Genomic DNA, 18,709 nt, shown 5'->3' with positions numbered 1-18,709 from the left:
TATCTCCCCCCACACACTGGTGACTACCAGCTTGCTCTCTATATCTATGAGTCGTCTTCTTTTTTGTTATATTCACTAGTTTGTTGTATTTTTTAGACTCCACATATGAGTGATATAATACAGTATTTGCCTTTCTCTGTCTGATTTATTTCACTTAGCATAATATTCTCCAAGTTCATCCATGTTGCTGCAAGTGGCAAAATTTTGTTTTTTTGTTTTTTTAAATTAATTAATTAATTAATTAATTAATTAATTAATTAATGGCTGTGTTGGGTCTTCGTTTCTGTGCGAGGGCTTTCTCTAGTTGTGGCAAGCGGGGGCCACTCTTCATCGCGGTGCCCGGGCCTCTCACTATCGCGGCCTCTCTTGTTGCGGAGCACAGGCTCCAGACGCGCAGGCTCAGTAATTGTGGCTCACGGGCCTAGTTGCTCCGCGGCATGTGGGATCTTCCCAGACCAGGGCTCGAACCCGTGTCCCCTGCATTGGCAGGTAGATTCTCAACCACTGTGCCACCAGGGAAGCCCCTTTTTGTTTTTTTTTTATGGTGGAGAGGTATTCCATTGTATATATATATACCACTTTTTTATCCATTCATCTGTTGATGGACACTTAGGTTGCTTCCATATCTTGGCAATTGCAAATAATGCTGCCATGAACATGGGGGTGCATGTATCTTTTTGAATTAGTGTTTTTGTTTTTTTTAGATATATACCCAGGAGTGCAATTGCTGGGTCATATGGTAGTTCTATTTTTAGTTTTTTTAGAAACCTCCATAATGTTTTTCACAGTGGCTGTACCAATTTACATTCCCACCAACAGTGTGCAAGCGTTCCTTCTCTCCACTCCATGAAATGCCTATTCATGTTTTTGCCCATTTAAAAATGAGTTTTGCCCATTAAAAAATGAGTTGTCCTTTTCTTATTGAGTTTTAGAAGTTCCTTGTGTAGTTTTGTACATGAACCTGTCACAGTTTATGTTCTAGGGAAGCAGATACTGAGAGTGAAAAATGCAAAATTTTATTAAGGAGTAACACTTTGTAAAGTCACTAGGTAGGAGCCTCACCAAGAAGAATGTGACCTGGGCTACTACTTTCTTGGCAAGTATCACCCTAAAAATAGCATGACTTTAGCTCAAAAGGTGAAGGAGACTCTGAAGGTGTTAATAGCTGGAGGCTGACAGCAAACCATACTCCTAGTAACAAGGTGAGTCCTTTCTTAAAGGGGATATACATCTCTGCATGTGTTACAGAACCCTTTTGTAGTTATATATATTGCAGATATCTTATCCTCTCAGTATTTTCACACTTTTAGTGGTATTTTTTGATGAACATGAGTATCTAATTTTAATATAGCTTAATTTATTAAAATTTTCATTCATGTTAATTATGAGTTCTGTTAAAAACTGTCTGTTCCAAATTAATTATGGTGTTCCCTTAAAGTTACTTAGTATTATTTGATCTTTTACATTTAGATCTACACACCATGTGGAATTGATTTTGGTCAATAGAGAAAAATAGGGGTGAAATTATCTATCTATCTATCTATCAATCTATCATTTATCTATCCATCATCATCCTCATCCTCATCATCATCACCATCTCCCTTTCTATAACTATCCTTAGACAAGACATAGATAGACATCCAGTTAACCCAGTGGAATTTATTGAAGATCATTCTTTCTTACTATTCTGCAATGTCATCTTTGTCATACATTAATGGTCAATAAATGTGCAGGCTTGTTTCAGGGCATTCTGTTCTATTCTATTAGTCTGCTTAATCTCTCCCTGCAATAACCCCCTGACTTAATTACTGTGGTTTCAGAACTAATCTTATTATCTGGTGATATCATTCTTTGTTCTGTTTCTTCAAAATTTTCTGCCATCCTTTCTCAATTGATGTTCTCATCTGAACAGAGAAAATAAAAAAATGACTTGGGTGATAATTTTCTCAATTCTTTCAAGTATGCTACCATTCTAGATGCGCAGGAGAGACGTTAACTCATGAAATGGAACTTTTAGGGCATTAGAGTTTAATCCTCTCTTAAAACTCTGGTTGAGAAATCCTGGAGAGCTACTTATGGTTCCTTGCATATTCGTGTAGAATTTAAAATAAGCTTGTAATATTTCCACAAAAATTTTATTGGGAGTTTTATGAGGGCAGAATTTAATCTATACCTCAATTTGGAGAAAACCAAAATCTTTACAATATTAAGTCTGAATTCATTAATTTGATATATTGCTCCATTTATTTAGGTCTTCTTTACTTTCTCTCATTAATGCTTTATAGAGATCTGGTTCATCTTTTGTTAGATTTGTTCATAGATATTTGTTATTTTTGTTGCTACTGTAAAAGTAACATTTTAAAAATTTAAAACTTTTCATTGTTTGTTGGCATTATTCAGAAATAAATTAATTTTTTGAACATTGACCTTCTAATCCGTAGCCACAATAAATTTACATATTATGGCTCATAGTTGTTCTGTGAGTTCTTTTAGATTTTCTATGTGTACAATCATCTTTTGGATCTATCTGTGAACAACTACAGATTAATCCTTTTCCAATCATTTATTTTTCTTATCTTATGGCACTGGCTGGGATCTTCATTACACTCTAGAAAGAACTATAATCACACTCATTGCCAATTTCATGAGGGAAAATTTTCAATATTTTCCCTTTAAATACAGTGTAGATTTTTTTTTTTTTTTACAAAGGATTCTCATTATATTAGCAATGGTCTTTCTCCTCTTAATTTCACTAATTTTTATTATGAATGGTTATTAAATTAGAATCATCATGTAATTTTTTCCCTTTAGAATATTAATGTTATGAAAAACATTGATTTTCAAATTAAAATAACCTTTCATTCCTGAAATAAATGCAACGTTGTCATTTTTTCCCCCATTTTATATCTTAGTAGAATCAGTTTGCTAATACACTGTTTAAGAAGTTTGTACCTGTGTTCTTGGGAGAGACTTGCCTATAAATTTCTTTTCTTGATGTGGCTTTCAGTGATTGCTATCAAAGTTATGCTAGTATTGTGAATCCAAGCAGTCTCATTTTCTGTTCTGAAAGTGACTGTATAAAATATATTTGATTTCTTTAAAATATTTCTTAGAATTAATTGGTAATGTATTTTGTGCCTGAAGTTTTCTTTGTTTAAAGTGTTTAATTATACATTCAATTTTTTGATAGATATAGGACTATTTAGAAGTTCTATTTTTTTCTTAAGCCAATCTTTGTAAGTTATATTTCCATGAATTTATTCATTTCACTTAAATTGTCAAGTTTTGGACATAAAATCCTTTGCCTGTTTCCATCTTCCCACTATCTAATAAAGGCTTTTTGAAGTTTTCAGGTTTGGTAAGTACTTTTTCCTACTTTCCAATGCATATTTTTACATTTTATCCTTTCTGGTTTAATTCAGTTGGGATTAATAGGAAGTCAGCTACTCAAATACCTCACAAAGCCAGCTGCTCCTCTTACAGCACAGAGCCCCATATCAATAATTTTAAAAGTTGTGATTTATGATTTTTAAAAATTTGAAATGGAATAATAAATAAATAAACTAACAAATAAATAGTGTGTGCACACACACACTCACACACACATAGGAAGAGAGAGAAACAAGAAAGAAAGCCTGAAGCCTCTGACAAACTAATCAATTTGACAGTAAACATTGAATAGGTTATCATGCTTTCTATAAAAGTTCTTCATAATTTTAATATACTTCAACAAGTCTTAATCTAAGCAATTGTGTGAATAATATAAATAGATTGATATTGTATGAGTCATCCAGGTGTTGATTCCAGCTTTTTATAAAAGTACTTCTCAAAATATGACCCCCAAGTCAACAGCAACTTGAAGGACTTATTAAAAGCAAATTCCTGAATCCAACCCCACATCTACTGAATCAGAATCTCTCAGGGTAAAACCCAGAAAACTGTCCTTGTAACCAGCTCTCTAGGAGAGTTTTAGCTATTTGAGATTAATCTCTTTAAGATTAAGTTTTTTAGATTAACCCTCTGCTGGTAATACACCCGACTGGCTTTACCTAATGTTCAAAGCTGCATAAAGATACACTCGACATGCTTTTTGTACAGAGAAAGGAGAGTATCTTACCTGAGATGTAGGATAGCTGTCTCTAAAGATAGACGAGTATTTCAGCACCTGTGCAGATATCTGTACAACTGAGGTTATAACAGTAAGACCTTTTCAGGCATTTCATTGATCCAATTTAAAATGGAAATTGTTTATCTAACCCCAAACTGTTTATTTGGTTGACTAAAGCCTCATTCTATACCTTTTTTTTCAGATAAAGGAGAAAATGAATTAGGTAGTTGTACTAAAACTCAGTCATAATGAATCAAAGCTGGATGTGATATATGTCCAGATGTTCAAAAGGAAACAATTATCATTTGTCATTTCTCAGTCTCTACTAAAACAATGCCAGTTTAGAGTGGGGGAATATGATCACACAAAACATATCTCTTTCTAATAACTAATCAAGGTTTCTTTTCACATATTGGTGCTTAACGAGTTGTCTACCAGTGCTTCAATATTTTGACATTCAAACAATATACCTGATGACAGGAAAGCACAACCATTCTCTCTGTTTTTCCTTTGAAATTAAAAAAAAAAAACCAAGAAAACAGTTTTCTAAGTAAATATTAGAATTTCTGATGGTAGTTTCTAGTGATGACAAACTAACAGCTATTAACCTGGGTGCTGGGTGCTGTGTGATATCAATAAGCTGCTCTGTAGACCACATACCTGGGTTCCCTCTCCGCTGTCTCATGTCCTGTTCTAGAATACCATTCTCCAGGACAAAATAATGTAATAACTTCATTCTATCTATAAATACTGTTAACTTGTTTATTCTATAACCACCTGGGTTGAACTGTCCTTGAAGCATTGGATGGTATGAAGCTGAGAGAGAAAGTCTTCTCTTCTGCATTGAGCTTAGCTTATACATGAGGATAAGAAGATAGCTAGAAGATATGGTTAGGTGAACATGAATGCCTTGACCAGCAGTTTACAGAATGTGCTAAAGTAATTTTCTGCATTTGGTTTAGCAACCCCTTCATTTGGTCTCTGGATTGGAAAAAAAAAGTAAACGTAATTTAATAAAAGTAATTTAATTCAACCACACAAGGAAGAAACTTCTAAACTGTAGATTTAAAACCCACAACATGCACAGACACAAACACATACACCTATGTCTACCTATATATTTACTTAAATTAGAGCCCTCGGTTCCTTTTGTAAAATATATTTTTTATAAAAATTAAAATCTCATCTCTTAAAAAATGTGGCCATTCATATTACAAATTGACATTGAATATCTTTACTTGTATAACTGCTATGGAGAACTGTAGGAAATCTTTGCCCTTGGAGGTTGTATGAAAAATTTATGCCTTAATCATTTTTGATTTCATAAAATGTAATAAAGTTATATTTTGAAGTTTTAGGTATCTCATTGAGATTATTGACTAAATGATATATTACTGTTACGACAAATTTCAGATGATCCTCTTTAAAAAGTAAAGATAGTAAAACAACAAAGAATACTTAAGAAAGTTTTTTCGTTAAAATAATATTTGAATTAAAAATATATTCTTGTGGATTTCTTTTTATTATTTTTTCATGTACATTAATTTTTATATTAGAACATTATCCAAAACAGAAATAATATTTTTCCTGTTAAAATATATGTGAATTTATAATAAATGGCTGCTTTTAATACAAGACCTATTTTAACTGCTAATAATTGTTCAAAACCCCAGTGAAAAACAGTTATGTTGTAAACCATTTAGATATACTAAAACACCAAAGTGAGCATCATAAAATATTCACAGCAGAAATCTTTAAAACCTTGTCTAAGATATGCTTAAATTTGCCAATGCAGTATTCAAAGAAAACAGATCGGTTGCCTTATAACTGAAATTAGTATTCAGTTTGATTTTGTTTAGTAGCTGCCCATTAAAAAATATATCTTGATATTATTTAAATGAATATATTAGATATTTAATGATGAAATAAATATATTAGATACTTAATAAATCAATGGAATTATTTAATAGAAAGGAAAAGAATTATTCCCCCCTTTATTTTCATCTTCCCATAAGCCCATTATATAGTCAGCGTTTTCTCCAAAAATATGAATGGAAAGAATCTTGCAGAATATCATAAAAATTTAATCATATCCATGGCAGGAACATTTAGAGACAATTGCTATATGCTGTAATCACTTCTTTCAGTCCTGTTCCTTGAGGTATGTATGAGGTAACATTATTAATGTCCTTTGTCTTTTGGGAATTATGTGTAATTATTCTGTGCCTCATCGATCTACGACTATGTGCTCAGCACTTTAATGAGAATTGCTCTTGCCTTGTCTGCACAATACACTAAAAGAGAGTCAAATCCCCTTTCTGAACTTTAGGGACCCATTCCTTGCCATGTATTATTCATTTTAAGTAAGTTAATGTCATTGGGAGACAGAGTTTCTGCTCTGTATGATAAAAGATTTTAAGTGAGGTGCAGTTGATTACTTACTGCCCATGCCCTGGTGTGCTTTTCCATATGGCCTTTTTTGGCATATGAGTGACAAGAAGTCATCAAGGCAAAGTCATAAGCAGAATTTTTATACTAAAACTTTGATGTATCAGTGCCCAGGGCACCAGCTAATTCCAGTTTTCTAGTTACAGAACCTGAGCGAATTTAGCATCTAGTGCTTCTTAACATGCTTATTTTAGTTCAACTTCTGTCTCTTAAATCAAACACAGAATTATCTCCCAAGTGCTTCAATTGCCTGTGTTAGTGACCTTGAAAGGAAAGTTTTATTAGCAGAACTCCAGTCTCCTCCTGGGAAAGATACCAAAAACTTTTAAACCACAGCTGTGGGTATAGTTTTGGAGTGAAGAAAATCCAAAATGTGCATAGTGGAAAGAAAATTATAACATTTCTTTTCGTTGTCTCAGAATATAGGAAAGAAGATAAAATGCTCTTTTACCTTTTATAATTAGGAAGGTATGCTTTAAAATATTCCTTGATTGACAAATACTTGTTCTGGTACAAGTTTTGTCAATCAATATATATAATAATTATTGGAACTAAAGAATAAAGAGTGTGAGCAGTTCAGCTCTAGAATGTCTACATCAGAGAAGCTTGGGGCCAGCAATCTTGCTGGGTGGGTGTGTTATGACTTGGCATCATATTGCACTTGCATAGTAGACCACCGTTTTTACTTCATTGGTTGGTTCATTTGGGAGTAGTCTTGAGTCCTATTGCAAATTTGGTTTAAAGCTTCTCCCATACTAGGCCTTGGCACTGCTATGTCATATTGAAATATTAGATTTAGAAAGGGCTTCAAAATTATTTTAGAGTAACTCATTTTATAGTTGAGAAAATTGAGGGCTAGAAGTTGGAGTCATTCAGTCAAGATTACAGTTTAATTGTTTATGCTTTAATGACATTAAAAGCTCTCCTTATTCTAAAATAAATTAACATGCATGCGTGATTCACTATTCCTAAATAAGTATCAAAAAAGCACAATCAAACCACAATTTTTATTTTTTCTTATTAGACTATTGGCAATGATTTCTCTACACCTGGTATAAGAATGTAATTACCAAGAAAGCGAGTAACAACATAATGTGTTTTTTAAAGCAGAAATTTTATATAATTTAAGCACAAATGTGAGATATATTTTAGTTTCATAATTTACATATTATATATTAGTGAAGTTGGTTTGCCATACAAAAGGGAATTTGTGCTTGGAAAAGACTTTCACTAGTATTACACTTGACTTATATATTTATGATACTTAATGATAGCATTCTTTTAGTTAAATGAAAAATGTACTTAACAGGGAACTCTACTCAATGCTCTGTGGTGACCTAAATGGGAAGGAAATCTAAAAAAGAGGGGATATGTGTATACGTATAGCTGACTCTTTTGCTGTACAGTAGAAACTAACACAACATTTTAAAGCAACTATACTCCAATAAAATTTTTTTAAAAAGGTACTTAACCATAATCTTATTTGCCTTATGCTGTAGTCATCATTTTATTAAAGAAAATGATACTTTGCATGTTGTCATTTTAGAAAGAGATGTTTGGTAGAAGGTAAGAAAAAAAGAAAGAAATTTAGTTAATTGCTAATTAAATAAAACTTGCCAGGAAATCAAGGCCAAGTCCAATTTAGTAGTGATTAAATAACAATTACAATTTTAGAGCTATTAAGACAACAGTGTGAACTGATTTGGTTTCTATTCAGTCCCAAGGAGGGACAGATGTACACTGTGTCGACAGAGGCAGTCACTTCATTGACTAATGCTCTGGAGTGGGAATCAGGAGAGCTGAATCTATGTTCAGCTTTACCAGTAATTTTGCAGAGCTCCTATTTTGCATCACAAATTTTTAATCTATGGCTGGTATTGCTATTCTTTCCTTTTTCTTAAAGAGAGATTTTGATGATCAAAGAATTCTTTAAGAGGGTGTATGGTAAATTTAGACAATGCTTTGCATGTTTTCAATGCATTTCACTACTGAGAATATAGTCAAGGACTGAAAAATGTCTGTCATTAATGGATATTACGACACTACAGTAGTTGGCACAGTAGAGTAACTGTTACATGGATTAAAATTGTTGTTTTTTCAAGGACTAAAGACTTAATCCAATATCTCTAACAGAAGCTCTTCCTTCTCTTTCTCTTACTCCTTTACATGTTTTCCCTGTGCAAACCTTTCTTTCCTTATGCTCAACTGTCACCCAAAGCTCGATATCTCAAAAGTCTCTCTTCAGGTTAATCGTTTTGCTAAGCTTCAAGCTCCATTTCTACATGCCAGTTGGATCTTTCCAAATGTATATCTCAGATGCACTTCAGACCCACCAAATCTCCAAACTAACTTTCTTGTTATCTTTCTCATTAAACACCCTTCTTTCATCCAGAAGCTCATTACTCATGCTAGGAAATTTAGAACTGTTTTGAATAAAGTTCCTAGCTCAGTGTTTGATACATAATAAGCCTTAAATGGCTAGCAATGATAGCCATGTAAGTACACTTACCATCTTTCAATGAATTTGGCTGCTACAATTATCTCATCTTTACCTTGAGTAGCCTTTATAATGCTGCCCAAGTTCTTTCTATATAATATGTCTAGCCAAGTCTCTCTCAAACTTAAAAAACCTTCAAGAGCTAAAACTGTCTGAAGTTTGGTGGCATTTGAACTCCTTACTCATCTGAATCCCAACCTCCAAGGTTCTGGGTTCATTCTGCACCATGACAGGTCTACTCCCCACCCTTGGAGTACACCAAGCACCTTCATGTCCCGTGATCTTGTTTGTTCTGCTTTTCCCTTCCTGAATTGCCCTTTCTCCATTTTATTTAATAGCAAAACTTCAGACCTAACCATTATATCTGCTTCAAAGTTTTTCCTGACTCCCACCCCTTGCTATACAGAGAGGTGATTACTTCCTGCTCTGGAAATCCTTTATCATTTGTTAAGACAGCTAATTCTAATTGTTAACTTTTGTTGATCTTATCATGTCTTTGATACTCCCACAAGTGTTTAACATGTATAAATTTATGTACACTTTATGGGAAGGCACTATTATTATCCACATTTTACAGATGAGAAACTCAGGCAAGAGTGGTTAAGAAACTCTGCCTAAGTTCAGACAGCTAGTCACTGGTAGAGTCAGGCTTTGAGGCAGGATGTCTGGCTCCTGTGTCTATACATTTATCCACTTTTTATTGCCTCCCAATAGTATTTAACACTAGCTGGACTGTCATGTGCCCCAGTCATATCCTTGACATTAAGGGAAGACCCCAGCCCTGTGTAATACATGCATTAGTTTGGCAGTAACAAGTACAATTAGGGGCAGTTAGGATGTGAGCCCTTAGGACTATGCAAGTGGTAGCTGACTGCAAATGGTTTTCACTGTTAACATGCTTTTGAAAGTATAATTATCCATAATACTGAATAATCAACTTACATTACTAAGGGAGTGATTATTCATTCTCATAACTTGCTTCTTTGTCATTTACTGGCTTCTCCTCTGGCCCATCATCCCACTTTTTTGCTATTTCTCCACTCATTAGTATGCCCCATAGAAGAAGAAAGAGAAGATGAATTCTAACCGTTCATCCTTGTTGACTACTAGAATAAGGGAAGGTTAAACCATTGGACAACATAATGCTTAGGGTTATAAGGTAAAATTTTATGCATACATACTTATTTTCCATTATTATCAATAACCAAAATTCATTTAAAATTTAAGAACCATGTGTTGAATATTTACTATGTGCTGGGCTTTGTGGGCTACATTAATTGCTAGTTTAAGAGCCAGGAAGGGTAAGCTTTTTCTTATATTTTCAACTTCTAATATAGAACCAATCTGAGAAATCTCACTAAATAACTTTTGACAATGTGTATTAATTAACTTAGCAGTGTTCATAAATACACCTATACAAAAATTCTGACTTTAGGAAACTTCATTCACTTCTCATTGGCTGAATATATCCGAACTCCTTGTTTTGACATTTACAGCTTCCTCCTATCTTATATCTACATTGTGCTTCGATTGCAGGTCCCAAAATATTCCCCAAGAGAATTCTTCTCGCCACACTGAGGGGGTTCCCAAACACACCATATACACATGCTCCAGGAACCTTCATCATGTCTGGTGTACTTTCCATCCCTCGTCTGTATTGTGAGTTTTCCTCTGCCTTTGAAACCCAACCAAACAGCAAGATCTCAAGGAAAACATCTCTGGGGAATTGCCTTGTTACTGGCTTGTCTCCTTACCATGAACTCCTGCAACACTTGTTATATCTATTGCTGACACTTATCCCTGATACATTCTATTTTATGTCCATTTCCGCCTGTCCTGTCTTACTTGTTAGTTTTATTTATATAATAACAGTAATATAAACTGTCATTTATTGGGCACTTTCTCAAAGTCAGACACTAGCACTTTAATTTTAACAAACTTTATCTCATTTACTATTCACAACCTTAGGAGGTAAGCATTACAAAAAACTAACAGAGTCTCTGAAAGTTTAAGACCCTTGCCCTAAATTTCACAATGAGTGGTGGAACCACTGTTTTTCACGATTCCCTCTAAGACCAGAAATTTGCTTCATGTCTCATGTCTTTCTCTGAGAGTTATTGTGAAGCAGCAATAAGATAAACCTCATGCACAAAGGGGGCGCTAATCATCTGTGGATAATCATACTATATCTTAAAGTACAAATAAAAATTGCATGAGTAAGGACTTCCCTGGCGGTCCAGTGGTTAAGACTCCGGTGCTCCCAAGGCAGGGGCCATGGGTTTGATCCCTGGTTGGGGAACTAAGATTCCGCATGCCGTTTGGAGCAAACAAACAAACAAACAAAAAAACTGCATGAGTGAAGAGGAATAAAAACACCAAGTCAATGCTTCTTTATTTGCATAACTGAAAATATCCTCCTAATTACATAGCACTCTATATAATTTATTGATGGAGAAATTATATGAGAATACCATAATTTTGTAACTTACTGGTAACTATATAATGGTAAGCAGGAACAGCGTATTTTTTAACATTAGGTGGTCATCTAGATCATTATCATATGACAGAAAAATTATGGTTTTTGAAAACTTTAAATCATCAGTTTGATTTTATAGTTTTATTTCCCAATATCTTACATCATCAATGAACCATTTTGCAAAACATTTTTCCCTATATTTTTCCACGTTTTGAGAATGTTCAACTTGAGAGATATGTTATTTTCCAGTTTTCACTAACATCTTCAACAGTGTCTCAATTAATAGGGAGTAACTTGTAAAAGGTCGATCAATTATGTTAAGAACTATCTCTGAATTTGAATATACAAACCTATATTTATCCTTTATCTAATTGTCACATTCCCTGATTTTTCAGTTGATATGATTTACTTTTTAAGGTAGAGACCAGCAACTGTAGGAGTAAGATCTGTTTATCATGTGTAGGCTTTGATACTAATTTTAAAGTTGCAGCCATGTTTAAGGCATATACAGAAATAACTTTTTTCTTTCTTGTAACATAATGATTTATGACATCTTTCTTTTCTTTGACAGACAATGTATTTTCAGTTTATTTAATATATGTCTAACAAAAATCTATTCATGTCTCTATGGTGGGCACAGCCAAAGCATGGAATAGGGCTGAGTGTCAGCAGTGACCCTCTTATTAATAAAGATTCTGGAGAAAAATTGGACTCAAACATCAGGGATTGGGGTTCTCTTTCTTGTCTCTTTTGAAATCTACCAAGCCACTTTTATTGGAACCCTTTAAATCTTGTTAAGAAGCTAAATGCTTAGTTACCTTAACATGACAATCTTTTTACTATGGGGAGTTTTATGTGGTTATTAATAACTTAAAGTCTCACGCTTTGTGTATTTGGTCCAGGAGATGTCTTTTTCCAGTGTTTGTTTGCTTAAAAAAATGTATCTTTCATTTTTAATCAACAATAAAAATACAGACCCTCAAGACAGCGGAGGAGTAAGACGCGGAGATCACTTTCCTCCCTACAAATACATCAAAGTTGTTCTAAATGTGGAACAACTCCTACAGAACACTTACTGAATGCTGGCAGAAGACCTCAGACATCCCAAAAGGCAAGAAACTCCCCACGTACCTGGGTAGGGCAAAAGAAAAAAGAAAAAATAGAGACAAAAGAATAAGGATGGGACCTGCACCAGTGGGAGGGAGCTGTGAAGGAGGAAAGGTTTCCACACACTAGGAAGCCCCTTCGCAGGCGGAGACTGCGGGTGGCAGAGCGGGGAAGCTTTGGAGCCACGGAGGACAGCGCAGCAACAGGGGTGCAGAGGGCAAAGCAGAGAGATTCCCGCACAGAGGATCGGTGCCGACCAGCACTCACCAGCCCGAGAGGCTTGTCTGCTCACCCGCCGGGGCAGGCAGGGGCTGGGAGCTGAGGCTCGGGCTTTGGTCGGATCCCAGGGAGAGGACTGGGGTTGGCTGTGTGAAGACAGCCTGAGGGGGCTAGTGCGCCACAGCTAGCTTGGAGGCAGTCAGGGAAAAAGTCTGGACCTGCCTAAGAGGCAACAGACCATTGTTTCGGGGTGCACTAGGAGAGGGGATTCCTTCCCCATCTGCCCACAGAAGGCAGAGCACCGCCTAAACGAGTTCCAGAGACAATCAGCTCAGACCCCAGAGACAGGCATGAAATGATAATGCTGCTGCTGCAGCTACCAAGAATCCTGTGTGCAAGCACAGGTCACTATCCACACCACACCCCACCCGGGGAGCCTGTGCAGCCCGCCACTGCCAGGGTCCGGTGATCCAAGGACAACTTCCATGGGAGAACACACAGCATGCCTCAGGCTGTTGCAATGTCATGCTGGCCTCTGCTGCTGCAGGTTTGCCCTGCATTCCAATTATAACTACTGTACCCCTCCCTCCCCACGGCATGAGTGAGCAAGAGCCCCCTAATCAGCCGCTGTTTTAACCCCGTCCTGTCTGGGTGGGGAACAGATGCCTGAGGGCGACCTACACACAGAGGTGGGGCCAAAACAAAAGCTGAACCCCAGGAGCTGTGCGAACAAAGAAGAGAAAGGGAAATTTCTCCATGCAGGCTCAGGAGCAGCAGATTAAATCCCCACAATAAACTTGATGTACCCTGCATCTCCGGAACACCTGAATAGACAATGAATCATCCCAAAATTGAGGCGGTGGACTTTGGGAGCAACCGTAGATTTAGAGTTTGCTGTCTGTGACTGATCTGTTTCTGATTTTTATATTTATCTTAGACCAGTTTTTAGCTCTTGTTATCATTGGTGGATTTGTTTATTGGTCTGGTTGCTCTCTTCTTTTTTATTATTATTTACTTTAATAAATATTTTATTTTAATAAATTTTTAAAATTTTAATTTATTATTATTATTTTTTCTTTCTGTTTTTTTCTCCCTTTTATTCTGAGCCGTGTGGCTGACAGGGTCTTGGTGCTCCACCTGGTGTAGGGCCTGAGCCTCTGAGGTGGGAGAGCTGAGTTCAGGACACTGGGCCAAAAGAGACTTCCCAGCCCCATGTAATATCGGTGAGAGCTCTACCAGAGATCTCCATCTCAACGCTAAGACCCAGCTCCACCCAATGACCACCAAGCTCCAGTGCTGGATGCCCCATGCCAAACAACTAGCAAGACAGGAACACAATCCCACCCATTAGCAGAGAGGCTGCCTAAAATCATACTAAGTTCACAGACACCCCAAAACATATCACTGGACACAGCCCTGCACACCAGAAAGACAAGATCCAGACCCAAACACCAGAACACAGGCACCAGTCCTCTCCACCAGGAAGCCTACACAACCCACTGAACAAACCTTACCCACTGGGGGCAGACACCAAAAACAGTGGGAACTATGAACCTGCAGCCTGTGAAAAGGAGAGCCCCACACACAGTATGTTAATAAAAATGAGAAGACAGAGAAACACAGCAGATGAAGGAGCAAGGTAAAAACCCACCAGACCAAACAAATGAAAAGGAAATAGGCAGTCTACCTGACAAAGAATTCAGAGTAATGATAGTAAAGATGATCCAAAATCTTGGAAATAGAATGGTGAAAATACAAGAAACATTTATCAAAGATCTAGAAAAACTAAAGAGCAAACAAACAATGATAAACAACACAATAAGTGAAATTAAAAATTCTCTAAAAGGAATCAATAACAGAATAACTGAGGCAGAAGAAAGGATAAGTGACCTGGAAGATAAAATAGTGGAAATAACTACTGCAGAGCAGAAAAAAGAATGAAAAGAATTGAGGACAGTCTCAGAGACCTCTGGGACAACATTAAATGCACCAACAGCCAAATTATAGGGGTTCCAGAAGAAGAAGAGAAAAAGAAAGGGTCTGAGAAAATATTTGAAGACATTATAGTTGAAAACTTCCCTAACATGGGAAAGGAAATAGTCAATCAACTCCAGGAAGCACAGAGAGTCCCATACAGGATAAATCCAAGGAGAAACACGTCAAGACACATATTAATCAAACTATCAAAAAATAATACAAAGAAAAATTATTAAAAGCAGCAAGGGAAAAGCAACAAATAATATACAAGGGAATCTCCATAAGATTAACAGCTGATCTTTCAGCAGAAGCTCTGCAAGTCAGTAGGGAGTGGCAAGATATATTTAAAGTGCTGAAAGGGAAGAACCTACAACCAAGATTACTCTACCCAGCAAGTATCTCATTCAGATTTGACAGAGAAATGAAAACCTTTACAGACAAGCAAAAGTTAAGAGAATTCAGCACCACCAAACCAGCTTTACAACAAATGCTCAAGGACCTTCTCTAGGCAGGAAACACAAGAGAAGGAAAAGACATACAAAAACAAATCCCCCAAAATTAAGGAAATGGTAATAGGAACATACATATCAATAATTACTTTAAATGTAACTGGATTAAATGCTCCAACCAAAAGACATAGACTGGCTGAATGGACACAAAAACAAGACCTGTATATATGCTGTCTACAAGACACCCACTTCAGACCTAGGGAGACATACAGACTGAGAGTGAGTGTATAGAAAAAGATATTCCATGCAAATGGAAATCAAAAGAAAGCTGGAGTAGCAATTCTCATATCAGACAAAATAGACTTTAAAATAAAGACTATTACAAGAGACAAAGAAGGACACTACCTAATGATCAAGGGATCAATCCAAGAAGAAGATATAACAGTTGTAAATGTTTATGCACCCAACATAGGAACACCTCAATACATAAGGCAAATTCTAACAGCCATAAAAAGGGAAATCAACAGTAACACAATCATAGTAGGGGACTTTAACACCCCACTTTCACCAATGGACAGATCATCCAAAATGAAAATAAATAAGGAAACACAAGCTTTAAAGGACACATTAAAGAAGATGGACTTAATTGATATTTATAGGACATTCCATCCAAAAACAGCAGAATACAGTTTCTTCTCAAGTACTCATGGAACATTCTCCAGGATAGATCACATCTGGGGTCACAAATCAAGCCTTGGTAAATTTTAAGAGAATTGAAATTGTATTAAGGATCTTTTCCGACCACAACGCTATGAGACTAGATATCAATTACAGGAAAAAAACTGTAAAAAAATACAAACACATGGAGGCTAAACAGCACGCTACTAAATAACCAAGAGATCACTGAAGAAATCAAAGAGGAAATCAAAAACTACATAGAGAAAAATGACAATGAAAACACGCTGACCCAAAACCTATGGGATGCAACAAAAGCTGTTCTAAGAGGAAAGTTTATAGCAATACAATCCTACCTCAAGAAACAAGAAACATCTCAAATAAGCAACCTAACTTTACACCTAAAGCAATTAGAGAAAGAAGAACAAAAAAATCCCCAAAGTTAGCAGAAGGAAAGAAATCATAAAGATCAAATCAGAAATAAATGAAAAAGAAATGAAGGAAACAATAGCAAAGTTAATAAAACTAAAAGCTGGTTCTTTTAGAAGATAAACAAAACTGATAAACCATTAGCTAGACTCATTAAGAAAAAAAGGGAGAAGATTCAAATTAACAGAATTAGAAATGAAAAAGGAGAAGTAACAAGTGACACTGCAGAAATACAAAGGATCATGAGAGATTACTACAAGCAACTATATGCCAATAAAATGGACAACCTGGAAGAAATGGACAAATTCTTAGAAAAGTACAACCTTCCGAGAATGAACCAGGAAGAAATAGAAAACTAAACACAGACCAATCACAAGCACTTAAATTGAAACTGATTTAAGTTTTTTTTAATTAAAAATCTTCCAACAAACAGAAGCTCAGGACAGGATGGCTTCACAGGCGAATTCTATCAAACATTTAGAGAAGAGCTACCAACTATCCTTCTCAAACTCTTCCAAAATATAGCAGAGGGAGGAACACTCCCAAACTCATTCTACGAGGCCACCATCACCCTGATACCAAAACCAGACAAGGATGTCACAAAAAAGTAAACTACAGGCCAATATCACTGATGATCATAGACGCAAAAATCCTCAACAAAATACTAGCAAACAGAATCCAACAGCACATTAAAAGGATCATACACCATGATCAAGTGGGGTTTATCCAAAGAATGCAAGGATTCTTCAATATACACAAATCAATCAATGTGATACACCATTTTAACAAATCAAAGGGTAAAAAGCATATGATCATCTCAATAGATGTAGAAAAAGCTTTTGACAAAATTCAACACCAATTTATGATAAAAAGTCTCCAGAAAGTAGGAATAGAGGGAACCTACCTCAGAATAATAAAGGCCATATATGACAAACCCACAGTCAACATCGTTCTCAATGGTGAAAAACTGAAACCATTTCCTCTAAGATCAAGAACAAGACAAGGTTGCCCACTCTCACCACTATTATTCAACATGGTTTTGGAAGTTTTAGCCACAGCAATCAGAGAAGAAAAAGAAATAAAAGGAATCCAAATCAGAAAAGAAGAAGTAAAACTGTCACTGTTTGCAGATCACAAGATACTATACATAGAGAATCCTAAAGATGCTACCAGAAAACTACTAGGGCTAATCAATGAATTTGGTAAAGTAGCAGGATACAAAATTAATTCACAGAAATCTCTTGCATTCCTATACACAAATGATGAAAAATCTGAAAGAGAAATTAAGGAAACACTCCCATTTACCATTGCAACAAAAAGAATAAAATACCTAGGGATAAACCCACCTAAGGAGACAAAAGACCTGTGTGCAGAAAACTGTAAGACACTGATGAAAGAAATTAGGGACGATAGAAACAGATGGAGAGATATACCATGTTCTTGGATTAGAAGAATCAACATTGTGAAAATGACTGTACTACCCAAAGCAATCTACACATTCAATGTCATCCGTATCAAATTACCACTGGCATTTTTCACAGAACTAGAACGAAAAATTTCACAATTTGTCTGGAAACACAAGAGAACCCAAATAGCAAAAGCAGTCTTGAGAAAGAAAAACAGAGCTAGAGGAATCAGGCTCCCTAACTTCAGACTATACTACAAAGCTACAGTAATCAAGACAGAATGGTACTGGCACAAAAACAGAAATATAGATCAATGGAACAGGATAGAAAGCCCAGACATCAACCCATGCACATATGGTCACCTTATCTTTGATAAAGGAGGCAAGAATATACAATGGAGAAAAGACAACCTCTCAATAAGTAGTGGTGGGAAAACTGGACAGCTACATGTAAAAGAATGACATTAGAACACTCCCTAACACCATATACAGAAATAAACTCAAAATGGATTAAAGACCTAGATGTAAGGCCAGGCACTATAAAACTCTTAGGAAAACATAGGCAGAACACTCTATGACATAAATCACAGCAAGATCCTTTTTGACCCACCTCCTAGAGAAATAGAAATGAGAACAAAAATAAACAAATGGGACCTAATGAAACCTAAAATCTTTTGCACAGCGAAGGAATCCATAAACAAGATGAAAAGATAACCTTCAGAATGGGAGAAAATATTTGCAAATGAAGCAACTGACAAAAGATTAATCTCCAAAATATGCAAGCAGAACATGCAGCTCAATATCAAAAAAACAAACAACCCAATCCAAAAATGGGCAGAAGACCTAAATAGACATTTCTCCAAAGAAGATATACAGATTGCCAGCAAACACTTGAAAGGATGCTCAACATCACTAATCA

This window comes from Eubalaena glacialis, chromosome 4 (assembly GCF_028564815.1).
Source record: "Eubalaena glacialis isolate mEubGla1 chromosome 4, mEubGla1.1.hap2.+ XY, whole genome shotgun sequence".
NCBI lineage: Eukaryota > Metazoa > Chordata > Mammalia > Artiodactyla > Balaenidae > Eubalaena > Eubalaena glacialis.
Note: the sequence above shows the minus strand (reverse complement) of the source record.